We start from the raw sequence: 20,827 nt of genomic DNA, 5'->3' as shown, positions 1-20,827 counted from the left end.
ATGATCATGCTAGCAATATGACAATGATGGAGCGTGTCGGGGAAACTAATCCTCGAACACCTATGGGGCCGGCGGACCGGGCCCCTTTCGGTTCGGCGGGGGGCGGAGATCGCACGAAGAGCAGATCGAGGCGAAGCACACGAGCAGTTTACCCAAGTTCGGAGCTCTCCGGAGAGATAACACTCCTACTGCTGCTTGTCTGGTTCTATTCTGTTCTTGCTCTAGAGAGAGCGTAGTGTCTTTCTGGGTTACGAATGAGTTGAAACGAACCGAACCCCCCCTACGTTGCGCATGGGCCTCCTTTTATACGCCAAAGGGGTCACCGACAGGTGGCAACGCAGAGAAGGGTACAAATGTAAAAAGTGAGGTGGTTGGTACAGTTACTTGTACAGTGCGCCCTACCTAACCCTGACGGCAGGGGACAAGGGCATTAAAGGCCCATCTGAGTCGCCCAAACAGTGCAGAAAAGGACCGTTAGGGGCGCCACCGTTCGCCACAACGACGATCTTGTCAGCTTCGCATGCCACTGCGCACCACTGGCTGCACAGCCTCCCGCCACGCGCGCCTGGAGAGGCCCCCAGAGCGACACATTGGTGGATGCGCTGGAGCGTGGGCACAGAGTGGCCGCCTGCCGCGGCAAGCGCCTTGCCGCTGTTGTTATTTTGTCGGGTCCGGAAGCTTGTCGCTCACCGGGCCTTGAGGTACCTTGTTTGGTCTTCCCGGCAAGCTCCTCTTGTCGGGGCCTTGTTGCCTTGCCGGAGCGCGTGGCGCGTCGCGGCAAGTTCTTTGGAGTGCCTCGGTTGGCCTTCCCGGCAAGCTCCTCTTGCCGGGGCCTTGTCTCCTGAGCTTAAATACTTTGTTCTTGAATGGCTCCAAGGGAACCTTGGAGGATCTTGGCGTTCGCCCGGCAAGCCTTGCCGCGGGGTGCTGCAACTGCCCGTGCACAAGTTCGGGGTACTAGGGTACCCTTATTCTAGTACACCGACAGGAGCCCCCGGGCCTGGGCCAGACACGGTGCTGAGCGCTGTTGGGCCAGGCCCAAGACAGGGCACAGGCACACGCAGACTGGGCCACACCAAATCTCGCTCCGTATCCACCGCGCTCTCCCATAACGGCACGCGTTGAATGTGGCATCATGGGAGAGATTGTGGGTGGTTGTTTATTCGGAAGGGCAAAACGTCCGCCCCGTCCCTCTTTATAAGCAGAGGAAACAGGGGCAGTTCGTTCCCCCTCGCTGGTTGCTGCTATTCCATCGTCAAGAACCTCCGCCGCTCCCCCTTCTTCTCGAAGCCGAGAGAGCAGCGCTCCACACCCCATTGCCACCAGCATCACCACGCCGTCGACCTCCCTCACCACCTCCGCCATGGCCCCGAAAGCCGACAAGGGAAAGGGCGTGAAGTCGGCCAAGGCGCAGCGGCTCGCGGCGCTGCGAAAGGAGCGGGCGATCTTCTCCCCTCAGCTCGGCGTGCAGGAGCTGAGGGAGTACTTCTACCTCTTTTGGGCGACGGAGACGCGTGCGCATCCGCGCACGAGGGTACTCCCGGCCGTTGCTTCGGAGCTGGCTCCAACCGGGTACCCATTCTTCGCGCTATTCTTCTATTGTGGGCTCTGCCCGCCCTTCTCGGAGTTCTTCTGTGATATCATGAACACATACGGCTTCCGCCTCCTTGACTTCACCCCCAACGCCGTTCTAACCATGGCAGTTTTCGCACATTTGTGCGAAAACTTTGTCGGAGTCCACCCCAGTGTTGCCCTTTTCCGCCACTACTTCATACCTCGGGTAGAGAGAGGAGAGCCGCTTGCCGGAGGGATCACCTGGATCTCGAGAGTCGGCAAGAAGGAGGCGTACTTGGAGGGTGAGCTCCGCAGCAAGTGGGATGAGTGGAGAGCGGAGTGGTGCTGGATTGTCGAGGAGAATCCGCAGCCCTTCACCGCCGTGCACCAAACTCCAATAGTGCGCGGCAATGACTGGAGCAACGTGGCCCCGGAAGACGAGAGGCTGAAGATCGCCATTACTAGGATCCTTCGCCTCAGGCTTGCCGGGCTCACAGTAGGCGCTGTAGGCGCAGATTTCCTCCGCCGCCGCATCGCCCCCGTGCAGGAGACGGGGAGGCCCGCCTGGGAATTCAAGAACTCGGCGGACATCATGAGGCTGCGGCTGAGCCTCAACTATAACTTCACTGTCTTGGAGTTGGATGCAATGCTCTTGGAGTTGTTCAAACGCGACCCCCAGCACCCATTCACGCTGCCGAGGGGCGTTGTCCCATTATGCAACAATTCTTCGCTTGACCGGATCCGCGCCATGATGCCGTTGTGTGATTCACACGGAATCGTTCCAACTTGGCAAGAGCCCGCGGATGACGTCGTGCAAGCGTTCTTCGACAATTTGGAAGAAGTGCCGGTCCGCGCTGACGAGCAGAAGAGCCTCACCCGTGACACCACCGACGAGGAGCTGCAGCGCATCGCCACTAGGGCGGAAGAGGTTGCGGCCGTAGCTGCCGCGGGCGTGTTTGGGTTCACTGTGGAGGAGGCGGAGGCTGCAGAGGCGACAAACCTTGCCGAGCATGCGGAGTTCATGGGCGAGGAGGAGCCTGCTGGTTCCGAAGCCGAGCCGAGCGAGGCCGGCGAGGAGGAGCCCGAGCCTTCAGAAAACTTGCCGCAGGCGGAGCCCCCAGCCCCGCCAAGAAGGCGCCTTCGCAGGGCCGGGGATGCAGCGGGGCGGCAGCCGGGTCAACAGCCGCCGGGCCGTGCGATGCGCTCTACCGCGGCAAGCAATGTTGCCGTGGGAGCGCCTCACGCAACAGCGGCAACTGGAGCGGGATCTTCCCGGGCCACCGCCACCGCCCCCGCCAAGCGGGCAAGGGATCCTACTCCTCCGCCTCGCCGCACCGGAGGAGGGCCAGACTTCGATCTTTCCGCGCTCAGCTCCGACGAGGAGGAAGAAGAGTAAGTTTCTGTGGTGCCCTTGTAGTTCTTCAATCTTGCTGTTTATATCTTGTATCTGACTTGCTCCAATCTGGACTCCTTTCTTTTCAGGACGCTGGCCCAGAGAGCGGCGAAGAGGGCCAAGGCCGCGGTGATTGTCATCGAGGATGACCCCATCGTGTCAGCAGGAGGTGAGTCCGATTCCACCTTGACGGACCCGGCAATCACTCCTCACAGCAGCCCCCAGCGCAGCCCCCAGCGTAAGTTCATAGTTTAGCCTTCTGCTGCCGGGTGCGCTTGAGTGCTTTTTCCTTTGTTGATATCTTACTTGTTGATTTGTGTAGGAGCAGAGCCGCCACATCAGGAGCGCCCGGAAGCTGGTCCCGAAGTGCCGTCTGCTTCGACTACGCCGCCAAGGGAGGGGTTCCCGGTAAGGGAGCGCTCTCCGGCAAGGGAGAACTCTCCAGCAAGGGACAGCACCGTCGATCCTGTGGCGACCGAGACCGCAACTGCAGATCTTGGCGCAGGTAATTCACTTGTCCAAAAACTTTCCCTTGGGTTCTTCTTCTGATTTTCTTCTCTTGGATTTTTGATCGATTTTTCTCCCTTCTTCGTTCTTCAGACCCCTCTGCTACTGAGCCAATGGAGACAGAGGGCGCCGGCGAGGAAGGGGCCGGTGCTGATGAGACCGCCGGCGAGGAGGCTGCCAGGGCTGCCGCTGCAGAAGCCGGCGAGGGGTCGGGCGATCGCACTGACGACCCTGAGGCCGCAGGAGCGCCAGGCGCTGCGCCGACCGCCGATCCCTCTGCCGCTTCTACGGAGCTGGGCTCCGAGGAGCCCCAGGCCGGCTGATGGGGTTATGTACCTAGGGTAGGGTCATGGACCTGATCGAAGTAACTTACCCCAGGACATCCTTAGAAGAGGTCGCCTTCCAGTCGACCAACGAGGATTCACTCGACTAGCCTGAAGGACTCGACCACGAAGACTCACTCGACCACCAGGAGGTCAAGAGACACTCTGCACTGCAACGGCCTGTAATCAAGTAGTCTTTATGATAGTAAAGGCACTTTATGTGGGGCGTTACCAGTAACGCCCCAGACTTAACTCACCTTAACCCCTCTCCTTCGTGGGCTGGCTGGGGTCCTGGCGTACTCTATATAAGCCACCCCCCTCCACAGGCAGAGGGGTTCGGCACCTTGTAGTTCATACACTCATAATCCACTCGACCGCCTGCGGGCTCCGAGACGTAGGGCTGTTACTTCCTCCGAGAAGGGCCTGAACTCGTACATCCTTTGTGCTTACAACCTCTCCATAGCTAGGACCTTGCCTCTCCATACCTACCCCCACTCTACTGTCAGGCTTAGAACCACGACAGTTGGCGCCCACCGTGGGGCCGGTGTTTTAGCGATTTTGTGGAGAAGTTGCGATTCTTCCGAGTACTTTCATCATGGTGTTTGCTGGAGTTTTGGTCGAGGGTCAAGAGATCCGTCTCTGCACTCTCACCTTCGTCGCCGATGATTCTGCATGGCTCCAGGAGGCTCCACTCGACGTAGATGCGCTCCCCGTCCGCGGTGCGACGCATTTTCGGGCATGTGTCCGCGGCGTTCTGCTGCGGCAACCGTCGACCCAGTATTGGTCGGCTCCTCCATCGTCCACCCTCCCGGTCTCCCGCCAGCGCAAGCGCTCGGGCCGGTCGAGGCTTCAGCGATGGGTGAGGCACGCGGTGGCTCGCCAATCGGCCACCACCCAAGTCGCGGCAATCGAGCCCGACGAACCTCTCTATGGCTTGTTCGACCTGTCGACTGGCTCCGTAGAGACCACATCCGAGTGTGGTAGCAGTGATCCAGCGGCGGAAATCTTGATGGTCGATGGGCCCCACAGTCCCCCTGGTTTCGCCCGTGGTGGTGGAGCAGGTGACGGCGGCGACCCTTCGCGAGGCTACGAAGAGTACCAACCCGAGCCACTCGACTCTCTGCAAAGAGAAGAACTTCGCCGCAGGAACGAGGATCCCCTGCGTATTCCTATCGCAGGAGAAACCCCCGAGGCTCGTGCCTTGGAGGAGGCGCGCCTGGCCAATTTGGCCGAGCGCACTCGACTGGAGAACCTTCAGCGAGCACTCGACGAGCGCGCGCGGCAACGGGTTCCCGACACCAGTCGACGTCAACTCTTCCCGCCGACTCAGGTATACCGAACACCAATTCAGAATTTAGCAGCTGCGACCCGTATAGCAGAGTCCATCCAGCCTTCGCAGTCGGAAGCTGGCAGAGGTTTGCTGCAGATCAGGGATCTGCTCCGGGCAGCAGGAGATCAGAATTCAGCCGTGTCTCAGTCGCGCAACAGAATTCACAGTCGATCCGTCACTGTGAATACGGTTCAGTCGGCTCACAGCCCCAGATCGCCTCTGCGGCGCGAAGGGCGAGAGAATCGGCGAGATCAATATGGCGACAGACTCGACCGAGATGATAGGCGTCAAGTGCCCTATTCCCCTCCGAGGGGTGGGTCTTACGCTCCTCGGCAGCCAGATGATAGGCGTCAGTACAGTACAGGGCGAAGAGTTCCAGTTGACCCCAGAGAGCCAGGTTTCGACGCACGGTCCATTATCGTGCAAGGGTTGGTCGACCGGAATAGAGCCCATCGAGGCGCACTCGACAGAGATGTACCCACGAGCAGTCGACTGCATGTTTCTGGTCCTGAATGTTTCAGCAGAGTTATCAGAGCCGCAGTTATCCCTCCCAATTTCAGGTTGGCAACAGGAGTCAGCAAGTTCACTGGAGAGTCTAAGCCTGAAACATGGCTTGAAGACTACCGAGTGGCAGTTCAGATTGGTGGTGGAAACGACGAGGTGGCCATGAAGCACTTGCCTCTCATGCTGGAAGGTTCTGCCAGGGCATGGTTGACTCAATTACCTCCTAGCAGCATTTACACTTGGGAAGATCTGTCCCGAGTGTTCATCAGAACATTTGAAGGGACTTGCAAGCGACCAGCTGGATTGACAGAGTTGCAAGTCTGTGTGCAGAAAGCTAATGAGACTCTCAGAGAGTATATTCAGAGGTGGATCACTTTGCATCACACTGTAGAAAATGTCTCTGATCATCAGGCAGTCTGCGCTTTCAAAGACGGCGTCAAGAACAGAGAACTGAGCTTGAAATTTGGTCGAACCGGCGACATGACCTTGAGTCGGATGATGGAGATTGCTACCAAGTATGCCAACGGCGAAGAAGAAGACCGACTCCGAAGCGGCAAGCACAAGCCGAGTCAGTCGGAAAAGGGAAACACCAGTCGGAAACAGAAGCGGAAAGCTGAACCGGCAGCTCCTGGAGAGGCTCTGGCCGTGACTCAAGGAAAGTTTAAGGGGAAACCTAAAGGGTCCTGGAACCCCAAGAAGGTAAAGGATAAAGAAGGGAACGACGTGCTGGATATGCCATGTCACATTCACACGAAGAAAGACGAAGAGGGGAATATCATCTACCCGAAGCACACCACTCGCCAATGTCGACTCCTGATCCAGCAGTTTCAGGGAAAACAGTCTAAGGACAAGGAGAAGGAGTCAGACAAGGCCGAAGACAAGGAGGACAGGAGGGAGGATACCCGCATATCAACTCCACTCTGATGATCTTTGCAGATGTGGAAAGCAGAAGTCGACTGAAAGTGATTAACCGAGAGGTGAACATGGTTGCCCCAGCAAAGGCAAATTATCTGAAGTGGTCTCAAACACCCATCACATTCGACCAATCTGATCACCCGACTCATATTGCCACCCCTGGGAGGCAAGCTTTGGTGGTCGATCCAGTTGTCGAAGGCACTCGACTGACAAAAGTGCTGATGGATGGTGGGAGTGGGCTGAACTTGTTGTATGCAGATACATTGAAAGGTATGGGCATTCCGATGTCCCGACTGAGCACTAGTAACATGAGCTTCCACGGAGTTATACCAGGGAAGAAGGCCGAGTCACTCGGCCAGATAGCTTTGGACGTGGTGTTTGGTGATTCGAAGCATTTTCGCAAAGAAAAGTTGACGTTTGAGGTCGTAGATTTTCAGAGTGCATATCACGCAATTCTGGGGAGACCAGCCTATGCACGGTTCATGGCTCGACCATGTTACGTGTACCTCAAATTGAAGATGCCCGGCCCCAAAGGAGTGATCACTGTCACCGGCGATAGGAAAAAGGCAGAAGAGTGCTTTCAGAAGGGCTCCAAGATTGCCGATTCCCAAGTGACAGCGGTCGAGTTCGAAGAATACAAGCAAAACGCAGATCCGAGTGACTTGCTGCGATCCAAGAAGCCCGCCACAGAGTCTGCATTCCAGTCGTCCGGTGAGACGAAGCCTGTTCACATTCACCCGACCGACCTCGAAGCAGCCCCGACCCGCATCTCCACAACACTCGACCCAAAATAGGAAGAAGCGCTCATCCAGTTCCTCCGTGAGAACTGGGACATTTTTGCATGGAAGCCCGCTGACATGCCAGGTGTTCCCAGGGGACTGGCTGAGCATCGCCTAAGAGTCGACTCGTCTGCAAAACCAGTCAAAGAGCATCTTCGGCGGTCCGCCGTCCAGAAGAGAAAGGCCATCGGTGAAGAAGTGGCTCGACTGTTGGCGGCAGGATTTATCCGAGAGATATACCACTCCGAGTGGCTCGCTAATGTCGTCATGGTTCCTAAGAAGGACAAGTCGCTCCGAATGTGCATTGATTTCAAGCACATCAACCGGGCCTGCTCGAAAGATCACTTTCCTCTCCCTCGCATAGATCAAATTGTTGACTCGACCGCGGGATGTGAGAGGTTGTCTTTTTTAGATGCTTACTCAGGGTACCACCAGATCCGTCTGTACGGGCCCGATGAGGTAAAAACAACTTTCATCACTCCATTCGGGTGCTTCTGCTATATCACCATGCCATTCGGCCTCAAGAATGCCGGAGCCACATTCATGCGAATGATTCAGAAGTGTCTACTCACTCAAATCAGTCGGAATGTGGAAGCTTATATGGATGATATTGTTGTCAAGTCACGAAAAGGCTCCGACCTACTCGCTGACCTCGCCGAAACATTTGCCAACCTCAGAAGGTATGATATCAAGCTCAATCCATCAAAGTGCACATTTGGAGTTCCTGGTGGCAAGTTACTCGGTTTTCTCGTTTCCGAACAAGGAATCGATGCTAACCCAGAGAAGATTGGCACTATTCTCCGAATGAAACGCCCTGTGCGAGTGCACGATGTCCAGAAGCTTACTGGATGCTTGGCCGAATTAAGTCGATTCATCTCACGACTCGGTGAAAAGGCACTGCCTCTTTACCGACTGATGAAGAAGGCCGACAAGTTCGAGTGGACTCCAGAAGCTGATGCAGCGTTTGCCGAGCTAAAAGCTCTGCTCTCCACCCAGCCGGTGCTTGCTGCTCCAATCAGCAAAGAGCCTCTGTTGCTCTACATCGCAGCCACAGGACAAGTCGTCAGTACTGTGCTAACGGTCGAGCGGGAAGAAGAAGGAAAAGCTCTCAAAGTTCAGCGCCCAGTGTATTATTTGTCTGAAGTCTTGACTCCATCCAAGCAGAGATATCCTCATTATCAGAAGCTTGTGTATGGAATTTACATGACCACAAAGAAGGTTGCTCATTATTTCTCTGACCATTCCATCACAGTCGTCAGCGACGCTCCACTATCAGAGATTTTGCACAACAGAGATGCAACTGGTCGAGTGGCCAAATGGGCGATTGAACTTCTTCCCCTTGATATCAAGTTTGAGGCAAAGAAAGCCATTAAGTCCCAGGCAATAGCAGATTTCCTCACCGAGTGGATTGAACAGCAGCAGCCGACTGAAGTTCACTCGAAGCATTGGACCATGTTCTTTGATGGCTCTAAGATGTTGAATGGTTCCGGTGCTGGGGTTGTTCTGGTTTCCCCCAGAGGAGATAAGCTCAGATATGTGCTCCAGATTCACTTTGATTCCTCCAACAATGAGGCAGAATATGAAGCCCTCCTATATGGGTTGCGCATGGCCATTTCACTCGGCGTCCGTCGCCTAATGGTCTATGGCGACTCGGATTTAGTGGTCAATCAGGTGATGAAAGAGTGGGACGTGAGAAGCCCAGCCATGACTGGATACTGCAGTGCAGTGAGGAAGCTGGAGAAGAAGTTCGAGGGGTTGGAGCTCCATCACATACCCCGACTGAAAAATCAAGCAGCGGATGATCTAGCAAAGATAGGTTCCAAGAGAGAAGCCATTCCGAGTGGTGTGTTCTTGGAGCATATACACACTCCGTCAGTCAAGGAAGATCCCTTCACCGAAGCAACTCCGCAGCCCAAGAGTGTCACAGATCCGACTGAAGTTGAAGTCCCAGCGGTGGTCGACTTGGTCATGGAAGTTTTGGTGGTCATTCCCGACTGGACGATTCCGTATGTCGCATATATCTTGAGGAAAGAACTGCCGGAGGATGAGGAAGAGGCTCGACAGATCGTCCGTCGATCCAAGGCCTTTACCGTAATCAAAGGACAATTATACAGAGAAAGCGCGACTGGAGTCGGTCAGAAGTGCATAACACCAGAAGAAGGTCGACTCATCCTCAACGATATTCACTCGGGTACCTGTGGTCATCATGCGTCCTCTCGGACCATCGTGGCCAAAGCATACCGAGCCGGATTTTACTGGCCCAAGGCGAATGAGATGGCAAAAGAGATAGTGGATAAGTGCGAGGGATGTCAGTTCTACTCGAATATGTCGCACAAGCCTGCGTCAGCTTTGAAGACCATCCCACTCGTCTGGCCTTTTGCAGTTTGGGGACTGGACATGGTCGGTCCTTTGAGAACAGGACGAAGCGGTTTCACACATGTGCTGGTGGCAGTCGACAAGTTCACTAAGTGGATCGAAGCTAAACCAATCAAGAGCCTTGACACCGGTACTGCTGTTAGCTTCATCAGAGAACTAATATTCAGATATGGGGTCCCGCACAGCATCATCACGGATAATGGGTCGAACTTTGACTCAGAAGAATTCAGAACTTTCTGCAACTCCCAGGGCACACGAGTCGACTACGCTTCGGTCGCCCATCCGCAGTCGAATGGACAAGCAGAGCGAGCTAATGGACTGATTCTTAAGGGATTGAAGCCTCGACTAATGCGTGATCTCAAACACGCGGCTAGAGCTTGGGTCGACGAACTTCCTTCTGTACTCTGGGGACTGCGGACCACACCTAATCGGTCGACCGGAAGAACTCCATTCTTCTTGGTCTACGGAGCTGAAGCGGTCTTGTCGAGTGATCTTCTGCATAATGCTCCCCGAGTTGAAATCTACAATGAAGCAGAAGCTGAACAAGCGCGGCAGGACGCAGTCGACCTTTTAGAGGAAGAAAGGGAGATGGCTCTGATCCGTTCGACCATCTACCAACAAGATTTGCGCCGTTTCCACGCCAGAAATGTGAGAGGTCGAGCCTTCCAGGAAGGGGATTTGGTTCTCCGAGTGGATCAGCACAAAGCACACAAGCTTGCTCCTTCTTGGGAAGGTCCCTTCATCGTCACCAAGGTCCTTCACAACGGGGCGTATCGTCTTTACAACGTCGAGCATAACATCGACGAGCCCCGAGCTTGGAACGCGGAGCTACTCCGCCCGTTTTACACTTAAGTTTTATCACTCGGATAAGTTGCAATAAAGTACTTCTGTAGCTCATGGACATCAAAATAATAGTGTCATAGTTCCTCCATAATTTCTGTCACTTTTTATTTTTGTCCACATAAAATTCCCACCCAGTGGGTGGCTTAGCCGCGAATCCGTTTCGCCTAAGTTTGTAAAAATCCTACCGAGCGGTGGGCCAGACTCTCACTCGGAGGCTTAGCTGCGAATCCGTTTCGCCTAAGTTTATCAAAATCCTACCGAGTGGTAAGCCAGCCTTCCACTCGGGGGCTTAGCTACAGTCCAAGGACTCGCCTAAGTTTATCAAAATCCTACCGAGTGGTAAGCCAGCCTTCCACTCGGGGGCTTAGCTGCAGTCCAAGGACTCGCCTAAGTTTATCAAAATCCTATCGAGTGGTAAGCCAGCCTTCCACTCGGGGGCTTAGCTGCAGTCCAAGGACTCGCCTAAGTTATCAAAAATCCTACCGAGTGGTAAGCCAGCCTTTCACTCGGGGGCTTAGCTGCAGTGCAAGCACTCGCCTAAGTTATAAAAATCCTACCGAGTGGAGAGCAACCCTCTCACTCGGGGGCTTAGCTGCAGTCTAAGCACTCGCCTAAGTTATAAAAATCTTACCGAGTGGAGAGCAACCCTCTCACTCAGGGGCTTAGCTGCAGTGCAAGCACTCGCCTAAGTTATAAAAATCCTACCGAGTGAAGAGCAACCCTCTCACTCAGGGGCTTAGCTGCAGTGCAAGCACTCGCCTAAGTTATAAAAATCCTACCGAGTGGAGAGCAACCCTCTCACTCGGGGGCTTAGCTGCAGTGCAAGCACTCGCCTAAGTTATAAAAATCCTACCGAGTGGAGAGCAACCCTCTCACTCGGAGGCTTAGCTGCAGTCCAAGCACTCGCCTAAGTTATAAAAATCCCACCGAGTGGAGAGCAACCCTCTCACTCGGGGGCTTAGCTGCAGTCCAAGCACTCGCCTAAGTTATAAAAATCCTACCGAGTGGAGAGCAACCCTCTCACTCGGAGGCTTAGCTGCAGTCCAAGCACTCGCCTAAGTTATAAAATCCTACCGAGTGAAGAGCAACCCTCTCACTCGGAGGCTTAGCCGCAGCCCAGTGCTCGCCTAAGTGGACTAAAGAATAGGTCGATTGCAGAAAAGGCGCCTTGCTTTGAACCTGCAAAAGACATTTTGAGCCGAAGGCAATCATATTCAAGCGCCAAATTCAAGTTTGAATCGATATCTAAAGGAACCGAAAGTGCTCAGGCGTCAAGCCTGTTAAGGTTTGTCGGTTACAATTCCACTCGGCATACCGAGGCAAATTTAAAGCGTCGAGCCAGAAGAAGTTTTTTACCCCTCCTGTGGAGGGCTGGAAGGTGCAACAAATTCATCAAGGTCAATTCCGTCGGCGATCCGAGTGGCAGCTGCAAGGAAAGTCTCCATAAAGGACCTGAAGTCGTGCTTCTTGGTATTGGCCACCCGAAGGGCCGCCAGCTTCTCTTCTCGCGCATCTTTGCAGTGGACTCGGGCCAGACACAGAGCGACATCTGCACCACACCGAGCCGAGGACTTCTTCCACTCCTGCACTCGACCAGGGATCGTGTTCAAGCGGGCCATCAGCGACTCAAGGTCATTCTGAAGCGTCTCCTCAGGCCAGAGCGTCGAGTCGATGCGAGATGTGGCGGCCTTCAGCCTTGCGAGATAGTCCACGACAGCTGCAACACGAGACTCCAGTCGGAAAACATCCATGGCAACTTCGTCGTTCACCGGAGAATTGACGGGGTCGAGGTTTGGCTCCAGTCGGCTGGTTTCTTCTTCAAAGTTTTGACAAAATTCTGCAAGGATGATCACTAAGTCAAGAGGATAGTCGAATAGAAAAAGCCACAATTGGAAATATTTGCCAGACATGGAGGTTTACCTTCAAGCATAAGAAACAGCTTCTTGGCAAGGCCACTCAGGAAGGCCTCCAGTTCAGTTTTCTTCTCAGTCAATTTGTTGACTTGGTCGGTCAGGGCAGCTTTATCAGTCTTCAGTCGACTGACTTCCTTGTTGGCAATCCCAAGAGCAGCTTTCAGATTGGTATTGTCTTGTTCGAGCTTGGTGACTGAAGCTAACTTCTCGTCAGCAAGCTTGATCTTCTCAGCTAGCTCAAGGTCTTTCTTCTGCTGAGCCTCCCTTACCTTACCTGCAAGTTACAGCAAGATCAGATTCTGAAACAAGCAAGGGGAAAAGCAGTCGTCAGAGTCTCACCAAACATACCTTCGGTCTCCTCCTTTGCCTTTGTCAATTTCTCCTGAACCAGCTTCAAGCTCAGCTCGACTTGAGTATGTTTTTGTTCCAGCTCTGAGTAGCGAGCCACAAGATCACAAGAGTTCTGCGAAGAACCAATCGACTAAATGTCAAAAATAATTCACTTCCGAGTGAAAAGGGAAAAACACACGTTTCTAAGACTACAGCCGAATACAAGCATTCGACCGTAGTCTCGGGGACTACACCCAGTGGGTGCACTCAGCGTGCCCCCACTAATCCTGTTGAAGACAAAGTCGACCAGTCGACCTCAAAAAAAAATGCATTCTCTAAGACTGTGATCAACTGCAAGCAGTCGACCACAGTCTCGGGGACTACACCCAGTGGGTGCACTCAGCGTGCCCCCACCGGTTTGTGAAATCCAGTCGACCAGTCGACTGACGGAAAGATTGACATCATAAAGCCTAAGGCCGACTGCAAGCAGTCGACCTTAGCCTTGGGGACTACACCCAGCGGGTGCACTCAGCGTGCCCCCGCTAACACGGAGTTTATTCGACACACCCAGTGGGTGACTGCTATAAATTCCGGAAAAGAAAAGTTTTTGGTAGCATATCCAACAGAACAAACAGCGGTCGACTGACCTGGACATTGCTTTGGAGGGCAGAGCTGGCGTCATAAGCTGCCTGGCTCGCGTCTCGGATGGTCTTCAGCTGCTCCATCATGAGTCCCGCCTGGCGTATTGCCTCCTTCGCTGCACCAGCTTGGTCCTCTGGGACGTGGTGAGTCGTGAAGAGGGAGGGCTGCTGAGCACTTGTCAGTGGATTTGCGAAGGACACCGTGTGTCGAGTGGTGTTCCCTTCCTCCACAGTCAGAGTCTCAGGCACCGTCACATCCTGAGGCACCTTACTGGCGGGCGTTTTCCGACTCTTCCTGCGTGCCAGTGGTTCTTCATCCTCGTCGTCGTCAGGAAGATTGATAACAGTATTGGGCGGAGCTGCGAAGAAGAATCAGGATCAGAGGTCGCGAGTCAGTCGACTAAAAACGGTGTTAAGAATACAGTACCTGGGTTCGAAGTTACCGCATCCTCCATCTCGTGGTCATCGGCCCGGGCCGAGGTCTCAGAAGTAGCAGCACTGCAACTCCAAAGGATCAGTCGACTAACTTCAGCGTCGACCAGAAATAAAGTTCACACAGAATAAGAAAATATGAGCAGCACGGTTACCCTGATATGGTAGGGATGGACACCTTCATCTTCGGCAAGAGTTTGATCGGCTTCGACGAGGCCGCCCTGGGCTGCTTCGGCGCCTTTTCAGTCGGCGCTGGAGAGGTGTTCCTAGGGCGCTTGGTCGACTGCGTCGCAACCCCCTTGCCACGTTCAGTCGAAGGGTCGTGGACGAGCTTCGACCGCCTTTCCGAGCGCGGTGGCACGACCTCCTCCTCCTCCTCTTCCTCGTCCTCGACGTCGTCTTCATCACCGACATCATCATCATCGTCGTCATCGTCCTCTGCGACATCCGAGTCCCATTCCTCCTCTTCCTGGCTCTCGCCTCCGCTCGCCTCGCCCTCCTCAGTCGAAGCTTGTGCCCCATTGGGCATCGAGTACAGCTCGGTGAGGGCCTAACAGATGCCCAGACAAGAATCAGTCGACCAGTCGGCAGGATTAACAGAAATGAATACGACGAGGGCGCAGTGGAGAGCAGAGCAAGTGTACCTTGTTTGAGTCGCTGTTGTGGTCGAGTGGAGGAACCCTTCTGGCTCCGCGCGGGTTGTCCTTGTTTCCGGTGACGGCCGCCATCCATCTTTCCAGAGTGACATCGTCGACTGCTTCTGGATGGACTCTAGTCTCGTCTTCGGTCCCACAGTACAACCACATGCAGTGGCTCCGGAACTGGAGAGGCTGGATGCGACGCCTGAGGAAAACCTCCAAGAGGTCCATGCCTGTCACTCCCTCCCGAACCAACTGCACCACGCGCTCCATCAACATCTTCACGTCGGCTCTCTCCTCCGGAATCAGCTTCAGAGGGGAAGGCTTGCTCACTCGGTCCATGGTGAACGGAGGGAGTCCACTCGACTGCCCTGGCGTCGACTGGACCTGGCAGTAGAACCAAGTCGACTGCCAGCCTCTAACGGACTCGGGAAAGGTCATGGGCGGGAAGGTGCTCTTATTCCTCACCTGAATCCCCAGGCCCCCGCACATTTGGACGACTCGGGTTCTCTCATCACCGGGGCTCGCCTTCTTCACGGTCTGAGATCGACACGTGAATATATGTTTGAACAAACCCCAGTGCGGTCGACAGCCCAAGAAACCCTCACACATGGACACGAACGCAGCAAGATAGGCAATGGAGTTTGGGGTAAAGTGGTGGAGCTGCGCTCCGAAGAAGTTCAAAAAGCCACGAAAGAAAACACTCGGCGGCAAGGAAAACCCCCGATCAACATGAGTGGCCAAAAGCACACACTCACCCTCTTCTGGCTGGGGCTGCCACTCCTTCCCCGGAAGCCTCGCAGCTCCGTGGGGGATCAAGCCCTCGTTGGCCATGTCGAGGAGGTCATTCTCCGTGATGGTCGACTGGATCCAGTCTCCTTGGACCCAGCCCTTCGGCAGGCGGGATCTGGACGAGGACCCTCCGCGGCTGGTGGATCTCCCCTTCGCCTTCTCCGATGCCGATGCCTTCTTTGCACGCTCCAGCGCCGCCGTCTTCTCCTTGGCCATGGTCGCCGGCGAGATGCGCGAAGGGAAGTGGTGCGGGGGCGAGAGCGAGCGCGCTGAGCAGGGAGGAAGGAAGCAGAGAGAAAGGGGGAATGCTAAGGCGCAGCACAGAAATCCCCGCCGGGCACATTTATAAGGTCGCTTCCGAGTGGATGACAGGTGGGCCCGGTCGATCTAATCATATCTGGAACAGTTATGCAGACGGGATACGTGGCGAAAAAGGCGGCGCGGAGATCGAGGCGTCCATGCCCCGTCCCATCCGAACGCCGCGGTCCGCCCCGCTTCGCGCGCGCCCCCAAATTTCGCATCCCGCAGAATCCGCGAGCAACAAATCAGTCTGTCAGGCGCGGTGTTTCCGGCGATCCGTCGCTCGGAGATCGTCGTAGCTTGAAAGATCACTCGACGCAAAAGCAGAATGGATCAAGTCGACTGAAGTCAAGTTGTTTCCTGTCGACGAAGAGATTCTTTAGTACAGAACAGCGCACAACCAGAGCGCAAAGGTTAATCGGAAACGACATCAACTCCTTCTTCACTCGAAGCCTCAATCCATTCGGGGGCTAATGATGGGGTTATGTACCTAGGGTAGGGTCATGGACCTGATCCAAGTAACTTACCCCAGGACATCCTTAGAAGAGGTCGCCTTCCAGTCGACCAACGAGGATTCACTCGACTAGCCTGAAGGACTCGACCACGAAGACTCACTCGACCACCAGGAGGTCAAGAGGCACTCTGCACTGCAACGGCCTGTAATCAAGTAGTCTTTATGATAGTAAAGGCACTTTATGTGGGGCGTTACCAGTAATGCCCCAGACTTAACTCACCTTAACCCCTCTCCTTCATGGGCTGGCTGGGGTCCTGGCGTACTCTATATAAGCCACCCCCCTCCACAGGCAGAGGGGTTCGGCACCTTGTAGTTCATACACTCATAATCCACTCGACCGCCTCCGGGCTCCGAGACGTAGGGCTGTTACTTCCTCCGAGAAGGGCCTGAACTCGTACATCCTTTGTGCTTACAACCTCTCCATAGCTAGGACCTTGCCTCTCCATACCTACCCCAACTCTACTGTCAGGCTTAGAACCACGACACCGGCGCCTACTTGAAGGCCGGCGACAATATCTTCATCAAGCTACCCTGGGCGTCGAGCTCCAGGGCGCCGGTCGAGGGGGAAACTTTCGACAGGGAGGTGCTCTCCTCTGCTGGACTATCGTTGGTCGACGCGCCCAGCAGCAGCAGCGGCGAGCCTGAGGAAGAGCAGCTGCTGTCACTCTACTGCGCCCGGCAAGCCAAGCTGGCTTCCCGGGAAGCGCTCGTCGCGAAGGTGGGAGTTGACATGGAGAAGCGCGCGGAGGAGCTCCGGGGCCACAATCAAGAAGCTCTCCGGTCCCTGGCGCAGGAGCGGGAGCGACTCGACGAGGAGCGCACGGCCTTCCTTCTCGAGAAGGCCGAAGCTGAGGAGGAGCAAAGGCTGGCCGCCGAGAAGCAGTCCGCGCGGGAAGGTGAACTAGTGCAGCGGAAGGCCAACCTCGACAGCTACGAGGAAGAGCTCGCCGAGCGCGAGCAAGCACTTGGCAGGGCGCTCAAGGAGGCAAAGGACGCTGCGGCAATTGCAGAGGCCGCCAAGAAAGAGCTGGAGGAGAAGGTGGCGTAGCTGGAGGCCGACATTGGAAAGAGCGGCGAGGAGCTTGCCGCACTCAAGCGTGAGCGTGAGAAGGATGCTGCCGCCCACAATGAGCTGCAAGGTCTTCTAGCTGAGAGGGGCAAGGAGCTCAGCGCCGCCAAGGCTTCCAAAGCAGACCTGGAGCTGAAGCTGGCCACGCTGACGCAGACGCTGGAGGCCGCCAAGGAGCGGGAGAAGACCTTGTCGGAGAAGGTCAAGGCTGACGCGGTGCTGCTAGAGAGCATTGCAGTTACCCAGAACTCGTTCAGAGACACCGTGGAGCACTGGACCGAGGGTCTGGTGAACATTGCCGCAGCCATCAACGAGGAGCTGGCGCAGCTGGGGATGGAGGACTTTGGGTATCCTTCCGACGAGAGTCTTCAACCCAGCGCCAAGCTCAGCCTTTTCTTCAAGGGCGTGGCGACGGCACTCCAGCGGCTCCGGGAGAAGATCCCGAAGCAGCTGGCCGACGAGTCGTGCAAAATCTGCGCTGGGGTTCTCCAGAAGGTACTGATGAAGGTGACCTTCCGCAATCCAGGCCTCAGCTTCACCAACGTCCTCAGGTCCTTGCCGCCTGACGCCGATCTAGATGCACTCAAGGCCCTTGTCGCACCCATTGTGGACAAGGTGAGCGAGATCAAGAGGGTTGAGGGCGGACGCGTAGACTAGGCCGTCCATTTCTTCTTTTCCCTTGCCGCTGCTAATCATGTTATGAAAACATTTTGTTAGAGCTACGACAAGTTATCTTGTAATATAACTTTATTTCTGTTATCAATTGCTATGTTATTTCCTCTACTAGATTCCTTCCTTTGTATGTTTTTACCCTACGCTTCTAGGGAACTTGTCGGCGCAGGCACCCGAGCCGCGAGTGCTGAGTGCGGAACTTCAGCAGCCTGCTGGCGGCGCTGCTTCCGACAAGAAACCTTGTCGCGACTAGATGCAGCACACTTAAGCTGTTGAGCGGACTCGAAACAAAGTAAGGGCGCAACTAGCCACGAGTTGGTTCCTCCGCGCACAGGTTTTCCATACAAAGCAGGGTTGTTCGAGGAAGATAACTCAAAAATTTAAAAACTAATTGCTCAAACTTTGGCAACTTAGCTTTTCTGTCGTTTGCTTCCCGGCACGGCAAGACTTCGCTTGAACGACGCCTGGTCCATACCACAATCTTCTCCTTCCCCCCGGCAAACATGTGTGCGAGGGAACCTCCTTTTCCTTTGTTAAAAAAGAAGAAAGAAGAGAAAATAACGATATGGAGCCCTTCGGCTCGTTACTGCTCACCGGATGTAGGTGCTGCACAAAGTGTCAGATAACACATGCAAGAAAGAAACTAATGCATGAAATGGACAAGTTGTGCGGAGCACATGGGGTTCTTTTTATGCACGGGATCTGCGCCAGGCTTTGTACAAAGGATTACATGCAACAGCGGCAAGACTTGTACAAAAGGTGGTTGCCGGAACGGGGTTCCGGCAACCATGCCCTACGGGAAAAACTTACGAAGATGTTCTATGTTCCAGGAGTTGCTCACCGGAATGCCATCTTCGGTCTCAAGGCGGACAACGCCGGGCCTTGTGACTCGTCTCACCCGATAAGGGCCTTCCCATTTCGGCGTCAACTTGTTGGAATTCTTGGCGGACTGAACGCGCCGAAGAACAAGGTCGCCTTCCTCGAAGCTTCTGGCCTTAACTTTGCGGCTATGGTAGCGGCGCAAAGCTTGCTGGTATCGAGCAGCTCGTACAGCAGCCTGAAGACGATCTTCCTCAAGGAACAACGCGTCGTCTTGTCGCAGCTGTTCTTGCTCAAGCTCATCATAAGCGAGCACTCGAGGCGATCCGTATACGAGTTCCGTGGGGAGAACTGCCTCTGCTCCGTAGACTAGAGCGAAAGGTGTCTGGCCAGTGGCTCGATTTGGCGTCATTCTGATCGACCAAAGAACCACCGGCAGCTCCTCGATCCAGTTTCTTCCGCACTTGCGCAGCCTGTCGAAAGTTCTGGTCTTGAGCCCGCGCAGCACTTCAGCATTTGCCCTCTCTGCTTGACCATTGCTTCTCGGATGAGCAACAGAAGCGAAGCAGACCTTGGTGCCAAGGTCTTGGACGTACTGCATGAAGGTGCGGCTCGTGAATTGCGTGCCGTTGTCGGTGATGATCCTGTTAGGGATCCCAAAACGGCAAACAATTGACCTGAAGAACTTGACTGCTGACTGTGCTGTCACCTTCCTCACTGGCTGCACTTCCGGCCACTTTGTGAACTTGTCGATTGCGACGTACAAGTACTCAAAGCCCCCGACAGCTCGGGGGAAAGGGCCGTGGATATCGAGCCCCCAGACCGAAAATGGCCAGGATAAAGGGATCGTCTGGAGAGTTTGAGCTGGCTGGTGTATTTGTTTGGAGTGGAACTGGCACGCTTCACACTTGGTTACTTGTGCAGTTGCATCCTGGAGGGCTGCCGGCCAAAAGAAGCCTTGCCGGAAAGCTTTGCCGGCAAGTGCCCTTGCGCCTATGTGGTGGCCACATATACCTCCATGTATCTCTGCCAACAACTTTTGTCCATCTTCCCGGCAAATACACTTCAATTTCACACCGTTGAGTCTTCTTCTATACAGTATGCTATCGACAAACTGGTACATACTTGACTGCCGGGCTACTCTTTCCGCTTCTTCTTGCTCTTCGGGAAGTTCTCCTGTCTGAAGAAAATGGACAATCTGCTGTGCCCATGCTGGAGCTTGTGGCTCGACAACAAGGACTAAAGGCACATCTGCTGCTGCGGGAACATCCGCTTCTACGGCAAGGACTTGCGGCCCTGCCGGAGCTTGATGTTCCTCGGCAAGCTTGCCGGAGCAAAACTTGTCGGGAGCGTCTGCTTCAACGGAACAAACCATAAGGTTTGCCGGAGCAGACTGCCCCTCAGCATTCTTGGTGTTGATCTTGGGGACTTTCTTGGCGGCGGCTTCGGGGAGCTCTGCCGGAAAGTAGTCGCCAGAAACCAACTTCCTCTTCTTACTTTGTCCAGTTGAGGGTGTTACGGATGGTTGAGTCAACTTGAGCACAAAGATCCCTGGTTCCACAGGTAACTTTAGTGCGGCGCACTTTGACAGGCCATCAGCAATGTCATTCTGAGCTCTCGGGATATGTTCCATCTGTAGGCCGTCAAAGCGCTCTTCTAGCTTCCTCACTTCATCAACATATGCTTCCATCAATGGACTCTGGTAGTTCTTGTTCACTTGGCGGACGACAAGCTGTGAGTCACCCCTGACAATGAGCTTCTTAATCCCAAGGTCTGCTGCGATTCTGAGACCGGCAAGCAATCCTTCACACTCTGCAGTATTGTTGGTTGCTTGCTCCTTGGGAAAGTGCATCTGGACTACGTACTTGAGGTGCTCTCTGGTGGGAGGGACAAGCAGCACGCCTGCAGCAGCGCCTTGCAGCGAGAAGGCACCATCAAAGTACATCAGCCACTCTCTGTTTGCCTCTTTGACGGGGATGCTCGTCTCTGGAATTTCTTCATCTGGGGTTGGCGTCCACTCTGCTATGAACTCTGCCAATGCTCTGCTTTGGATAGTTGAAGTGCTCTCAAACTTGAGGCCAAAGCTTGACAGTTCCAGTGCCCACTCGACAATCCTGCCTGTTGCTTCTGGATTTTGCAGTATCCTCTTCAGCGGAAAGCGAGTGACGACTGTGATTTCATGT

This window comes from Triticum aestivum, chromosome 7A (genome assembly GCF_018294505.1).
Source record: "Triticum aestivum cultivar Chinese Spring chromosome 7A, IWGSC CS RefSeq v2.1, whole genome shotgun sequence".
NCBI lineage: Eukaryota > Viridiplantae > Streptophyta > Magnoliopsida > Poales > Poaceae > Triticum > Triticum aestivum.
The sequence above is the reverse complement of the archived record's forward strand: the minus strand, read 5'-3'. Positions refer to the sequence as shown.